At 38.5% G+C, this 15,685-nt stretch overlaps 1 protein-coding gene and 1 pseudogene across 1 annotated transcript in view; both read left to right on the forward strand.

The window, feature by feature from the left end:
- LOC129776980 (V-type proton ATPase subunit e 2-like) overlaps positions 1–15,685 on the forward strand; it is a 176,322-nt gene that overhangs the window by 11,986 nt on the left and 148,651 nt on the right. The window lies entirely within an intron of this gene.
- On the forward strand, positions 1,646–1,771 carry LOC129780883 (U4 spliceosomal RNA; annotated as a pseudogene).

A 15,685-nucleotide genomic window follows, 5' to 3' on the forward strand; every position in this document is an offset into this window, starting at 1 on the left:
ATACATGTGAAGAAGTAAAAATAAACTGAATAAACGGCGTGCGATGCTCGCCATATATTGAAATGGATTATCACGGCTGGGCGCTTATCACTTGCAGTTCCCTGCCTGCTGGTGGATGCAATTGTTCTATCGAGGTTCTCTGATTGTTTTTTCTTTATGTAGGCAATGCAGTTAATGATGCATGGAAGCAGATTTGATGCCCTCTTGTATGATTGGCACTTGAATTGTTATAGTTATGTGTCGATGCTCACCAGGGTAATTGTTATACAGATTTTACGACGGGTAAATGGGTTGAATTATGACATATTGCCAACTTACGTCGGATGACAGTGAAGTCCTAATAGCTAGTCAAATAAATTCCTGAATTACCATGTGGAACATTCAGTTCGCAAGGTGTATTGTCAGTTTGAGGATCAATTAAGATGATCTATCAATCCAATCAAGTAAACAACTACTCTGCTCTGTAACTGCCCAGAGGCTCTGAGTGTTTGGTTTGGAGGTTCTTATGCATCCATCATATAGTCCGGACATATGGTACATCAAGTAAATACCACCTTTGCTGGTATACGGTAAATATCTGCTGATGAATAAGTCGCCTCAAGAGAAGCTTGAATAAGTCACTGTTCTCAGTTTTTCCCGATAGAATTATCCTTATAAGTTCTCGAACAAATGGGGATATATTTGACCTAAATCGGATCTTTCGAACTATGTTAAATAAATCAATTTGATAACAAATGAAAAAAAACAAAAGTTATAGTACATGCAAAGGATGGATTTCTTTTTTGCCCAAACTAATATTTCAAATATTCAATATTCAATTGGCAAACCAAGATTTTGAACACAATTCCCAACTTGTTTTTTTTATCGCATCTGTTTATTTTTTTATTATTAGGCTCATCTAGCAATTCAGCTGTAACAGAGCCGAATTTATCGTGTACGTTTTTCTCATGTTGTATATAGGCGTATATTCAGGCGTAAGAGTTTTCCTATCTCATCGATACACATTTTTATCTATTACACATTAACCGTTTGGGCGTTAGAGTATTCCTATTCTATCGATACACAACACATGTCGCATTTTTTGGCGTAAGAATTTTCCTGTTGTTCGAATGTTCACAGTTAGACACAGCGGGATATTTGATATGAGGCAAATAGCACCAATTACCGATGCAACAGATCGATCGTATGTGGAGTGAGAGGCTGGGATGACCATCACATGATGGTTGATTCATGGACGTAGTAGCTAGAATAACACACAAAGATGGTCAGTTGAGGACCCTGAGTTATAAGCGCATGGTTGTTCGCTTAGTAGCGGACACGCAACCAATTAGGCTACGAAGACCTCCTGTTTCAACTTGTTAGTTGTATAGAAATTTGAATGCATACCTTGGGCGAATGTTTGCAGGTCTTTTAGCATTCTACAAACCTATCATACTTAGCACAGCATTGGTTGATATAATAAGTAGTGATGAACGGATAGTGGATAACTTTGAGGCCTGATAATACAAGAATAATACAAGATTGAGAGAAACGGCATATGACATGTTGTAAATAAAGTGTTAAATGTGGGAAACAAATAAACACATTTTTAAATAAAAATTTTGAACGAATATTAAATTTTTCGTTTAGAATAAGTATCCAATATAGCTTTGCACAGTGGTGATATCGTAACCAATAAGGTTATACCATGGTGCGATTATTGCTAATTGAAAAAAAAATCCTATTTAATAGTGTATCATGTTTTCTACAAGGAATTTAGAACAGTTTTATTCTGATTATGGTTTTATATTTTTGAAAATAGATTTTTGTGAGTGTATTGAGATAATTCGAATACTGGCCGAGTGAGAGTAAGAGTTACTTGTAGGGATTGTTAACCGGTTTTACCGGTAATACCGGGTCATTTTTCATTACCGAATTACCGGTAATTTTGCAATTGATAACCGGTAATTTCGGTAATTTATTTTTTACACCATAAATAATTTTTGCCTTTATGCCGCTTCGAAATATTACTCGAGAATCAAAATAAGATCGAAAAAACAGTGTTGTAGTGTTGCTCCGGTTCTAGAACCTCCGAGCTTTAGTTTCAGAGCTGCTTGATCTGAAGACGAGACATAGGATAAGCTTCAGCGATGAAGAACAGACAGTGATAAAGGAATTGGTTGATGCCCTCGAATCAGTTCTTGTCGCTGTTAAACTGTTATGACGGAAGAACTGCACCTTTAATGAAGCTGACGTCGGATTGCAATTTTTGTTAGAACTATCGGCTATCGGAAAATCATCGGAAATTTCGAAGCAGCTACTTGTAGCCCTGATTGAAAGGATAGAGGAAAAGATAAACCTTTTGTATAGACAGATTTGTTCGCGTACATGAAAAATCATTCTGCTCGTGGTTGTGACATAATTAATGATGACTTCGGCGTATTCTTTTAAACGTAACGGACTGCTTTGATCAAGCAGGCATTTGAAATCGTTCGTGACTACAGTAGCTGGACAACAGGAGGGAAAAATCCACGATGCAGAACACTGAATTGAACTCGTCTGTTTCTAGTCGAACTCGGCTTCTGGAATATGTAAACAAACGAGACAATCGCTCGTCTTCTGGGAAAAGGCCCATAATCACATCACTTACCTATGTGAATCCTGATTCTTACCTCTCCCCACTAACAAATATCTCTTCCATGGTAATCGCAAAGGAACTACGCTATAGAGGCGACCCTTCTGGCCGTGAATATCATACTAACATTCCTCCGCTTCGTCTGGTGACTGTAAGGACGTGGCCGGTGTCGTTATTGACTAATTAAAATTCGAATCACCGAAACTTGTACAATGAGAATGATGGTTACCGCTAATGATCGGATGTTTTTCATACGGGGCTTCCTGCGAAATGTTGATTTGCACGATAAATTACCCTGTGCAGAATATTAGCTCAATCGGACTTCATTTACTAGTGTCGTCAGTCGTCAGTCGTCAAAATTTGAGTTCTTCACAATCCGATAAATCATCCAAAGGAGGAGTACATGAAATCGGCTGTTTGCGCAGGGAATGAATTTTGAACACCCCGAGCCAACTTGCGACCCACAATAGCGAAGGCAGCAAAGATCACGTCTCTCGGGAGAGAATTGTTTCGTATATTGGCTTTGTGAGGGCTTTCGTTTTTACAGAATAGAATCAGAGACAGAAATATACGGTCGACAGAACCGGTAAAATATATGAGTTCGCGTTAAGTTATAAATTTGAATTTAAATATCTGTTTTGTCTGTAAAGTATCCGAAAATTCAGAACAGTTACGCGCGAACATTGGGATTTTCAAAAAAAAAAAGTTGATTCCCAATGTCTTAAAATTGCATGAAACGTCGAGATTTACTATGTTTTTGGCGACAGTATAGTGTTTTTTTCATCCAGTACTGTAAGATTGCCAACATATAGCATTTATATAGGTTTACAACACATGGGCAGTATCGTTGGACATTGTAACCAAGCAATTTAGAACGTCGAATGGTACATACAGGGTCTTTCAGATTAAACGCCCACGCAAAAAAATCGAATAGCTCCTTATAAAATTTATTTTCGCTCCGTCGATGGTAACAGTACATTCCCCACTTCGGGACCATAATATTCGGCTACTCGTTCAGTCTGATCGAATGGTTTTTAGTGTCAAGATGTACAATTTACAGGAACGTGTATTTTTAGTGAAATCGTATTACTCGAGCAACCGAAGCCTTAATAAAACTTTGTCTTCTTATGGTAAGAATTTGAACATTTCTCTTTGTCGATTACTTCCTATGGGGGTACGTGAAGTACCGTTGCTATTTTAATAAGCCACAAAATTTGGAGGAACTTAAAGAAGAAATAATTCGGATTTTCAACAACATCGAAGTCGTAATGTTAGAGTTGTGCATGAAGAATTTTGTTCACCGTTTGAAACGCGTTATCGAAAAAAGGGGTGGTCACATCGAAAATGTCCTAAAATAAGCTTTATTTTCGCTTTAAAAAAAATAAAATTCGGTTCACTTTTGTAGAAGTTATAAAATTAGTTGCGTGAGCGTTTAATCTGAAAGACCCTGTATTAATCGTGTTTCGGAATGGCCATGACGAAATTCGATGGAAGCTAGTTTGAAATAATCAGTTGTCAATATGATAACACTATGTCACTATGATAACAATGATAACTATGATAACAATATCAACATAGTTGTCTACAATGATCAAATTTTGTAAAAAATTTGTAATGTAACATAGAATTGTCTTCAAAGACAATTTTTGGATGAGATTTTTTCACCATCTTCAGAAAAAGTGTTTTTAATTTAAATAGAATACTAGTTTGAGGTTAATTTTCGTTCATAATTTTAATTTTAGAAACGTGTCCATTCCACCTGAAAATCTATTCTTATCTTTGACGATCCCCCAACTCGTAAGAGATGTTGGAACCAACTGGCCTCTAGGGTTAACCAGCAGCACGGGAACTGACTTTTGGGATTGATCATAGCAAGAAATCCCAGGAAAGTCTGCGATTTTATCCACAGTCCGTCGGAAGAATAAATTCCTTAACCCATTACTGCCCAGGTGTACAAGAACTTGATCCAAATGGCATGACACTTTATAGTCCATCTAGAATTGTCCCGAAACGGGGGGGAAACGCAATATTTTGGTTTGGAGTTTTTTGGAAGTAGAGATATCTGACGTATAAAATTTCATACGCTGAGCCGATACAGTATCAAAAATGGAAATCATTTGAATATCGAACAAAACGGTTTTTTTTTCATAAAATTCAATTTCAACCACCATTTTCAAGGTTTATTAGCACCTTAGTGTACTGTCGTTCTACGCTAAATTGTCCCACGGTTCATAAGGATAGCATAGAACATAGTACAGTTATGCATAGAACGGCAGTGTATCGGATTTAGCATCACTGAGTATGGTACCGGAAAAAGCACTCCGAAGGGTGCAAACCCACTTCACACTTCAAGCAAATATACGTCGTACATCGGTTTGCAATACGCACACCTTCGTTGGGTACCAGTTGGATTCGTATTATTGAAATGATTTATTCCGTCAAACCTAACTTCCGATGACTTCGAGTGTTTAGGCTTGATCTGCATGAGGTCGATCCTTGCTGGATTTATGTCACTTAGAAGTCCTTCACAGATAGCTCTGACGAAATTAATCAAAGGTCCATTTCCATGATTCTTTCTGTAGATATGCCAAAGATTGACAACGAAATTTGCGTCAAATAGGTAATGAATCATTTGAACGGCAGACCATTTATGTTTCGAGCAGAGATCACTAAGATCAGATGAATGTCCTTCAAGAACAACGACTGCATCCGAATTTAAGGTCATTTTTTCCCAGTGTCTGGCTCTCCGTTTCTTGCTGCTGCCCGAGGAGCATCCTTGTGATTGGCCTCGTTCAATGTTGCTCTCGACATTCACTTGTTTGCCAAAACCGGAAGGGCCGTCCTCCGAGTCACTATCTCCAGCATCCACATCGCTGTCTCCACCGCTTGGGGCACGATGACAAGGTCAATATAATTTGTTGACACTAGGTTTTCGAAAGCGTCTTCGTCCAAATCAATCAGATAATTGTACAGCTCCTCCGGATTATCGGGAAGCTGATGTATCCTATTGAGAAAAAAATATACCGTAGTTGCACAGCGTATAAAATTTCATACGCGCAAAACTAAACATAGATTTTTTTGCGGTTTCATAACCGGATTTCTTCGGATTTTTTGCTATATATCATTTTTTACACTCGTCTAGTAGTGTTGTGTCACAGAATTCAGCAATTTAGAATCCGTTAAGAGGTAAAACTTGAGTTAACTCATTTGTCCCAGCGTATGAAATTTAATACGCAAAAATGCCCGTCTTTGAAAAACTGTTTTTGATGAAACTAAAGTGTTAAGCGCATTTTAAATGATACCACATGACAACTTAAGAGTGTTTTTTTGTCAGTGTCATTTTATCTGTCATTTTCGTTGTTTTGTTGTGTAATGAAGCTTGCAAAGTTCGAGTTTGATGGAGTCGCAAAAGTAAACATAAATTTATCAACGTTTTACCTATTAAAGGATTCTAAATTGCTCAAATCTGTGACCCAACACTACTAGACGAGTGTAAAAAATGATATCTAGCAAAAAATCCGAAGAAAATAATGAAATCGCAAAAAAATCTATTTTTACTTTTGAGCGTATGAAATTAACCCAACCATTAACCATAAACATTAACCCAAATTAACCGTAACCATTAACCCAATAACCTATAGAAAAAAAATGCTAAAGTTTGGACAATACCCATACATTGTTGAAACAGAAAATTATTTAGAGATCAATGACTGAAGATAAAGGACAACCAATATCCGTTTAGAAAATCCAAGATGACTACTATTGCTATTGAAATCTCATCATACCTACACTGCCCAAATATGCATGGCTGACGTAAACGCCAACTGTGATTTCCAATTGAACTAAAATAACAAAAAACATTAAACCTTTCCTGCTCACTTTTAACCATTTATATTAAATATAGACTGATTATTCTATATAAATTGTTCACATTCATGATTTTTCGGCTAAGAACAAGAAAAAAATCACTGAGTAATGTTGGTTGTTACATCAACCATGCATATTCGGGAAGTATAGAAAAGTAGGAATATGCAACATAATAAACTAATACATCGGACGCGGAAACATTTCGGCGACTGATTCGAGCACTTGATTTGAACAGCGGTTCACTACCAGCATTTCAATGATCTGTGGGATGGAATTGAAACGCCCAGCAAACTTATAGTTCGAATAATCGCGTTCGATATTTTGCATATTCCTGACTGGGAAAAGTCAAAACATATCATGGAAAAATTAATCATCCGATCATCCAGTTATCAGTTCAATCGTGCGAGAGAAATGATGTCAAAGATTACCCATCGCTGGTCCCCGCTGTTCCGGGTCGGAGGTACAAAGTAGGAGAGTACAGCAAGTTTGCCTTCTGCCTTCGAAAAAAAAGTAATCGACACGTGCTGAAGAACAAAATGTTTTGTCGCTCAAATTATTTTTTTTCAATTCTGGACTACCCATGTCATGGACATGTTAGGAAGCTTCCTTCTGATTGTTCTCAACTGCGATGATATTTTTACACCATTATCACCCCCCAATATTGACCATAGCTCGTACGCAATCGGATTCTTTTGTTTCGATTGTAGGGCTCACCGAAATTTAAATATAGGTCAGTGTCACAAATGTCTAAAGGATGAAACTATTTGACAAACATCAGTCCCTTGACTTACTGCCAAACTATACGAGTTACCGGTGGATTTAGCAGGTGTGATCTGCCTTCCCGAGCGACGAGATGCTTGTCTGGCGGGAGGTTCATGTGCGCTTGTAACTTGACGCCAATTACGCTCAATTGAGAAGATAGTAGCGTACCCGGACGGCACTTGAAGGCACGATGGCATGACGTGCCCCCGTATTACAGTTGATATGCGTTCAGTGCGAATGCGCAATTTTCAGTTTATCAAATGAAAGTGAAAACATTCAGGCCAATTTTATCGCCAATGCGCTGTTCTGCATTTCGCACGATGCGGCGGAATCGAACGAGTGTTGTTGTCTTATCACTCGCCTTCGAAGGCCCTAGATTAGTGCTCCTTGATGTTTTGGTAACCTTTTGCCGCTCTCGTCGGCTCTGAATCGAATTTATACTCGATCGGGGCACTCTCAACAAAGGAGAGATGAATGGATGCTCGCGACGGAAGTTTGGTAAACACACAGTAGATAGTAAATTTTTGTGGGGATTTTACAGGGTTTAAATTTGTGTGGTTGAAATAATTGCTAGGTTGGTGGCTGAAGTTTACGATGTTGAAGACTTACTGGTAACAGAAAAATTTATGTTGCGTTGGATGTTTTCTAACCCAGTTTGGCCTAACAAAACCATGTCCCGAACGCAAGCCCATCATAATATGTCCTTTATAAAATTCCAGGTTCTGTATCTCTTGAAATGGGAGTCCACTTACTATGTAGCTGAAAGACATAAGATAAAATAGCCCGCTTCATGACAATCTGTTGATTCCTTCATGACAAATCTTCATTCGTAGGTTGTCAGCGAACTTCTTCGATATTCGATTATTTCGGAAAATAGCGAATAACCTAATTCCTTCTCAGGAGGCATATACATATCTTCTCCGAAAATTTCAAAGCTTTCGGCAGGGTTTGGCCAGCTGGGATTTGGGCTTGTCACCTGCTGTCGCCCTTTATTGCTCAGTATTTTAAACACAATTTTCGTTATTTGGACGGTACCCAAAACGCAAAACATTACTGGTCATGATCATAGCGCATGGGCTGATATGCAAATAATGGAACTATTTTGAAACCGGTCTCCACTTCTTACAAACTAGATTCCTCCAAAATTTTGGGTGTGTGTATATCGATGCCACCGCGTCTTTGTTCAACGGCGGAAGAGAAAGGGGAAAGGTGTCGTAAATAAAATATTCCCAACAGTCAACATAGTGAACCCATAGGGCTCATTTCAACCATGTGCTATTTGCCGTTCCAAGTCAACGCTTCTTCAAAAGTGTCGATTGTTTTTGTTGTGCAACGCTCATCTCTATCGAAATATGCACCGTACGAATGGACACAAAATATATAATAATCGTCTTAGCGCTGCCATCCACACGATTCGTCGCAAATGAAAAGCGGATGCGACGACTGAAGAGATTGAGGTGAATGTTCTCTCAAACCGCACAAACCGAAGCCGTCAGCTTAGGTTCTTCGCAAATTTATTGGATAGTTTCGCTACCACCATCGTTTCTCTATCATCATTTTTCAAAAGATAGAAACATTGTAATACTGTACTAAAATTGCGCACTGTCGCCAGCCAGTGTCAGCAGCAGAGTTCACTCGTCAAGTCATAGCAAATTCACGCCGCATAACAAAACATTCAATCATTCGTTCGACTAGTGTTTATTCTCGACGAATGATATGCTACGTTGTATAGTTTTTTTTTTCTGGTCCTCCTTTTGAAAAGATGTTTTTTATTTTTATTTTTATCGAGCGCATTTTTCACAAATTTCATAATGGTAATTAGACTAAATTTGATTAGTCTAAACCAGGACCATAAACGTGTTCTGCTACCATACACTCTGTCCAACTTCTATAAGACCACCCTGATTCTATTTCGATGCAACACAAACAGTTAGAATTTCAACAAGATACATTCATACATTGTTGAACGCTTAGAATTAAGTATATTTAACGTCAATTTCGTTGAATTGTTTGTTTATTCATTGTGCTCGAACATGATAATTTCAGCTGTTCAGTTTCTATAAGACCACTTCAAAATTCATTAGTATTATCAATGAAAAATTCAGAACAATCGGCTGATTTGATTTTAATAATTGACAACCTGGCCATTTCGACTAACAACCTGGAAAATTCGTGTTGGAATATTATTTATCAAATTCGGCTGAACAGATATTTTTTCGATATTTTTACATACTTCCGAAATTGTGACCTTGAGCTCTTCAATCGTGGCGTACCGTTTCTGCGTACAAGGATTCCCCTAAGATTTTCAACAGGATTCAAGTCTGGAGAGCGAGCCGGCTAGTGCAAACAATTAAGTTTTTGGTCTTCCATTGCTTAATTTCCTTGCTGGTATGAATAGTAGCATTGTTTTGCTGGAATGTGATTTTTTTTTGTGACGATATCCACGCATAAACGGTAGGAGAGACAATTCCAGAACATGTATCAGATCCTTGAATGATGTGAAAGTTATCTTGAGCTTTCCGGTTGCACAGAATCCCGCCCAAACCATGCACGAGTCTCCACCAAAATTCCTGGTTGAAAAATACTGTTCCTTCTCCCGTAAATCACTCCAGTACCCGTTCAAACTATCAGGACCTTCCAAATTGAACAATTTCCAATTTTTTCCGTCAGTGAAGATATGTTATGCATTGAAGAACTTTTCGTTATGGTATATAGCAAAATGTATTATTTTGGAAACATCCTTTGTCACAACATACCATGTTACACTGTAGTTTCATGTGAGCTTTGAAAAAACTCAGACGTCTTCCGATGTGAGACGATGTAAGATGAGGAGTTTAACCTTCAAGCCCTCTTTATGTGAGGATTTTTACCAAAAGTTGACGAATTGTCACACGAGTAACATTTACATTAAAATATTGCTTTATTTGCATAAGCGATTTTGAAGTATTCGAAGCTGTTCTAGCTATTTCCCGCTTATCCCGGTCAGAGAGCTTCGATTTACATGGAGCTCTCTACTTCTTACCGTATACTTCAGGATTCGCCAAATAATTGAGCACTACTTAATGGGATCGTCCAATCCGACGAGCAATTTCTCTGATACCAACATTTTCTTCGTGAAATGCATCGATCAGTCTTTCTTCTCTCTCCGTGAGCACTTTTCCCGTCGGCATTTTCCAGATTTATTGATCAAAACAACTAAAACAACGGAAAGTGTAACTGGTCTTATAGAAACTTGACACTTGAAAAATACAAAAGCATTCGCTTACGCTCAGCGCTCGCACACACACTTATGAAAATCATGCAGTGTTTGGTAATCACCAAGATCATCACCTGGTCTTATAGAAGTTGGACAGAGTGTAGCTTCCACAAACAGCCCCTCTTCCTGTGAATCTAGCTACCCACCAGGGTTGCCAATAATATTTTTCAAAAAACTGGAAGATGGCTCTTAAAAAAACTGGAAAAAACTGGATCTTAAAAAATTGTTTTATTTTGAGAGATTCGGCTTTGATTTATCTGAAATCATTTTTTTACCTACTCCAGTGCTTTAGAAATAGAACTTACTTCGAAGCTTCTTGTAGTATTTAAAGGTAGTTTATAAAATAACAAAATAAATTATTTATTAACCATTCGAGCAGATCAAAATAACGTTTCCCACCACTCGAACAGTGCTGTAAAACAATATTTGAGGATCTTTTCTTCTAGAAATAATGGTTGTATTTGAATAAAACTTGAAAAATTAATTGTTCGACAATGTGATTAATTGAGTGGCTTAGGGACACGGTGTCTGATTCAAGATCACTACATCGGACCTAACCTCATATTCTATTCTTTTCCTTCTAACTCGAATTGTGATATTTCTGTAGTATTTCTTTTGACCATCTTCGTTGCTTCGTAGCTAAAGGCGGCCTACAAATGACGGTAGTAACAGAATTTAAAACTATAGAGAACCAGAGCAGAGGGTCCAGAGCCCATAAGGAGGGCGGTTGTAATAGCTGTTATTCATGGGTGTTACGTAAAGATGACTCTCCGCCGTCGCGATTGAAGTTCGATACAGAGTACGCGCGATTGATAACGGAACATATTACCGGGAATATTGGTTTCAGAGGAGTTCTCTCGTTTACCTTCTCATGTTACCAAAAAAATTAAACTCTCCTCCGTCGCGATTAATTATTTTCTATAAAGCGTAAGCGTGATACATCATACATCATACATGGAACATTTTTCCAGGACGTTTGTTGCTAAAGGAGTTCTCTCTGCTTCTCAAGTTTCCAAAAAATAACGCTCCCCCTTTAAGATTGAAGTTCGATATAGATGAATAACGAAATATATTCCCGGTCCGATTGGTTTTAGAGTTCTTCCAGTTATCTTCTCGGGTTTTCCAAAGATTACTCTCCGCAGTCGCAAATGGAGTTTCATGGAGTGTATTCGCTATGAATGACATTTTGTATATCGCCGGGACGATTTATTTTAGAATTCTCTCAGATACCTTCTCAAGTGTTTAACAGTTAACTACTCACCGTCGCGATTGGTTTTCTATTGAAAAAGATGCGATAAATAATAGAATATTTAGCCGGTTCAATTAACTGTGCAGGTTGTCCTTTTCAAGTTATCTGAAGATAATCTTTGCCGCAAGATGGTACACATGAGACTTTCGGATTTTTATTTCGTCAAATGGTCGATTGATGTAAACGGATGTAAACGGAAGCAAAACTGTTTAGGTTCCATATTCATATCGATTAAAATCAATGGAGAACATTATTCCTATGATTTTCTGCACTTTAGAATGATTTGGAGTACCTATAACACCTGATGTTTGTATATACTGTATAAAAGCACGTTGCTGCTTGGGAAGTCACCACATGCACCGAACGCTAACCGTGTTGAATTCGGAAGTGCAGGCAGGAGAAAAATAACACCGAGTGTTTAAGAAAAGAAAGATGGATCCAAAGTAAATACATCTTGGATCGATCGAACGAAAAATGTCAAAAAGCTAAATTAGCCAAGGAATAGAAAAGGTGAGGGAGGGATAATATTTATGCATTATGAATTTATTTCACATAAAATTGGTGAAACTGATGCACACATATAAAAAACTGAATAAAACTGGACAATATTTTAAAAAACTGGAAGATTTAAAGGTTTAACTGTTTGACTGGATCGAGCAAAAAAACTGGAAGAATCCAGTTTAAACTGGAACATTGGCAACGCTGCTACCCACAATCACTCGTGCTCACCAAAGCATCACAAGCCCAGCCCAACAAATGTTGGTAAACATTCCTCTTGCAACTTGCAACCAATTACACAGATTATGGTATCATTTGAAGCGTCCAAACAACGTCGACAGCTGACTCTGGTCGGTATGTCACCGTTTTGAACACGTGCAGATTCTGTGCCACGATAAGGTCAGCGCTAAAATCTATTATTGGCCTGCATGATCAGTGATAGTGAAATTTGTAGCAGCCACTATCGGGCCCAACGCTATCATTGTTATAACATTTGCCACCCAAACACCAACGGGATTACCCTTAACGCGAGGGCCACACAGCATCCGACAGCCAATCCTTGATGTTTTAAAGTTTTCGAAACTTTCAACGTATGATGCAATTGATGGTGAGAATTGCCATATTCGGAATAATGGTTCTGTCCCTTATAGCAGATAGGCATGAGCCTTTCGGCTGATGTGTTGTATCACTCTCACTAGGATGCTCGTGGACAAAACACAAACCGCTCGTGGAATGAACTTTCGTCGTAGTACCTTTCGGAACGGTTCCTCCCCTTTGCTGGCTCGCGTGGGACTATTCTTAGTGACACAGGTGGAACAGTTTCTATTTCTGGATTTGAATTCACTCTAGTAGCTAGGAATCCATTGGTGAGGGGTAACTGAAATAGATGAGGTTAGCTGCCAGACGGTTGGCATTTTAATTACCGTGTGAGTGGACACGAGTGAGCATCATTCTTTATCCGGGTCCAATGTTGTGACTGCAGTTTGTTTTGATTGAAAAAAAAAGCTAGATGGGTGAGAACACATCGGGTGAATTATCACTAGAATCGAAATATCGATGAGAATGCAGTAAAACATTGAACCCTAGATCATATGTAGATATGCCGAATGCATGGGCTAAGTGGAGTCTCTTGAAATCAGTAATAGAAATAAGCAACGGTAAGAACTCCCTGGGAATTTGAAGAATCAAGTTAATTTTTGTATACTGCAGTGTTCCTTCACAAATCAACTGACTGGTCTACCTCTTAGACAGGCTACAATTGCCGAGTGAATTTTATTACGGTACTTTCCTAAACCAATCGTCTGGCAGCATTTGTGTCGTTTGTTGCTAGGTAATAAATATTGTCTTTCATGTCTCTAACTAAGATGATCCTCCCAAAAAAATGGGAGTTATTTTTTTCTATCATCGACGAGCCTGTATCATGCTCATTCCAGGTATCGATAGTGAGGGTTCCTTCGAAAATAGAGCAGAGCTAAACGATAGGTGACTGACAGTTGAAGAGAATGGTGTTCATCCAAATAGAATGGGAACGGGTAGAATTTATCAATATTTGTAGATCTAGGTACCATAATCCTAGATAATCCAATCGAATCAAAAAAGGATTGTAAAGCCAATGAGTCATCGGTTCTTTTTTCATACAATTTTTCATTTATAAAGCTACTACATCTTGTGTTGGATTAGATTTTTTTGCTTTACGATACAATTTAGTCAATAATGATGTTCGATGGCTGCAGCTGCATCACCCATGACCAATGACCTTACTTTCCCAGCACTACTTTCGGATTCAATGCGATTACCATATTGGTAGGACTAATGTGCGGTATACTAACAACATTTATCCTTCTCGTACTCGTTTTGCTCTTGCGTTGTTCAGGCTTCTATCTCATAGATGATTGCCAGTATAGTAACGGAATTGGATATCGCGCTTCTCATTTCGCCCGTAGTAAACCTGACTCTCGCTGACAATGCGTCTTCTAATAAAACAGATATATCGCTCCCTTTTATTATCAGCACTACCTAGAGTTCTTCGTCGTCAATTACAACATTGCTATTTCAGAGCCACATTGTTACGCTCAGTTCCTTCCGGTAGTATATTTTTGTCTTAAACGAGACTTCCTATAACGTTGAAGTCGGAGAAGTAGATGCCTGACAGACGGAGCTTGTTGAAAATGGTGCCCAGCGTATTAAAACCCCTCTACCCACATAGTATCCCAGTATCGCTTTATTTCATGTTATATTTTGAGATTCAGAGGCGAACACGACTTCTTGGGAAGCTAACCACACTTATCTGAATATCGACAAACGGTTTGCGGTGCAGTGTGCGGATCTCAGGCGGTATATCATAATCATATGAGGCTAGCTGAGGCCTCCGAATAAGGAATGGACATCTTTTTTTTGGTCAAAAAGCCAATAGCCATGTCCATTCCTTTTTCGGAGGCCTCAGTCATCTACTTCGCCGACTTGAACATTATAGGAAGCCTCTTGTAAGGCAAAATATCCGATATTCGAATAAGTCTGGGTAGCTTTCCGAGAAGCCGTGTTCACCTCTGAATCTCCAAATCTAACGTCGGTCGATAAAATTATATGTCAGCTTTTGGTAAACAGCAATCTATACAGCTTTATCGATCATGATGTTTGACCTGTGCGTTGCCATCATTTTCTTAATCATAGATGACCCTAACTATTCCGGCCTGCCATGTTTTTAATGCCAACATCTCGAGTACCAATACAGCCGAGATTTAGGTACTTTGATAGATTTTAAATCCCACTACAGCTTAGTCAGCTAAGAGGTAGGCACTTTTATAGATTTTAAGAACTATGGGCAGCTAATTTGAACACATAGGGAGCGATATGCGATGTCACTCGGCTAAGAGGAACGCCGTCTCAACGAAGTATTATCAGGTGTGTGCACATGTTAATAATATTCATCTTAAAATATCAGAATTTTGTTGTAGCCAAAATTTTCGACATAGGTCTGCGACTACGACTAGGTTATATCATAGATATAGCACACCCATTTTTCTGACGTGGGATTACCTTTTACAGAACTATATGGGGGGTGAAATGAAAATCTAAACACTAAACATATATGAAATGATGAAAGATTCCGAACGCTTATAACTAGACCATTACTCAATGAATCGCAAAGATGTTTGCATCAATTGATGGAAAATATTTCTACGCATCTATTTTTTTTTTTTTTTTTTTTTTTATCTTCGCTTATTTTTCGTCGGCCTATTTCCGCCACTTTAGTGCCAATCACCGACATCAGGGAGGCGACTCCACCTGTTCCTACCTATCAGACTCAACAACTCATGAGCCGGGCCAACTTCTTTTACTTCCGCTCCGAAGGAAGACGTAACCAGAGATTTTTCGCCTCAGAAAATCCCAACGACGCCAGCTGGGATTGAACCCAGGCCGATCGGATTGTGAGGCTGTT

The sequence above is a fragment of the Toxorhynchites rutilus genome, chromosome 3 (assembly GCF_029784135.1).
Source record: "Toxorhynchites rutilus septentrionalis strain SRP chromosome 3, ASM2978413v1, whole genome shotgun sequence".
In the NCBI taxonomy this organism is placed as follows: Eukaryota; Metazoa; Arthropoda; class Insecta; order Diptera; family Culicidae; genus Toxorhynchites; species Toxorhynchites rutilus.